The following is a 467-nucleotide window of genomic DNA, read 5'->3' on the forward strand; positions in this document are numbered from 1 at the left end:
CCTGTAAACACTGTGTATGTGTATATTTGCGTTTTAAGATGTCCTCACTATACATAAATTCGTCAGTAAAGACCAAAAGGAAAAAAGACGGTTAAATTGGCAATAAAACAACAGTACTAACGTTAAGAAAGAAAGGAAGAAAAGGAGAGAACAACCGAAGTCTCTCAGCGGAAGAAAATAACAAAATTGTAATGCTGGAAACAAGTAATTGAAATTTCACCCCAAGAGCGTGTGCACATCCCTCTCGCGCACATTAAAAAACAAAGAAGATATTCCCTTGGTAAATTATTGTACATCATTCATAATTTACGACACTTAATGTCAGAGGATTCGCTGCAGCCATAACGAGGCTTTCGCATTTCACGGTTTTCCGCAGATTATCCGCAAAATTTCAATAATCCCGAGCCACTTCCAGGCGGGATTATTCGCTCAGTAATACACCCTGAGCAAGCCTCGGACCTCGCAAG

The sequence above is a fragment of the Penaeus monodon genome, chromosome 30 (assembly GCF_015228065.2).
Source record: "Penaeus monodon isolate SGIC_2016 chromosome 30, NSTDA_Pmon_1, whole genome shotgun sequence".
In the NCBI taxonomy this organism is placed as follows: Eukaryota; Metazoa; Arthropoda; class Malacostraca; order Decapoda; family Penaeidae; genus Penaeus; species Penaeus monodon.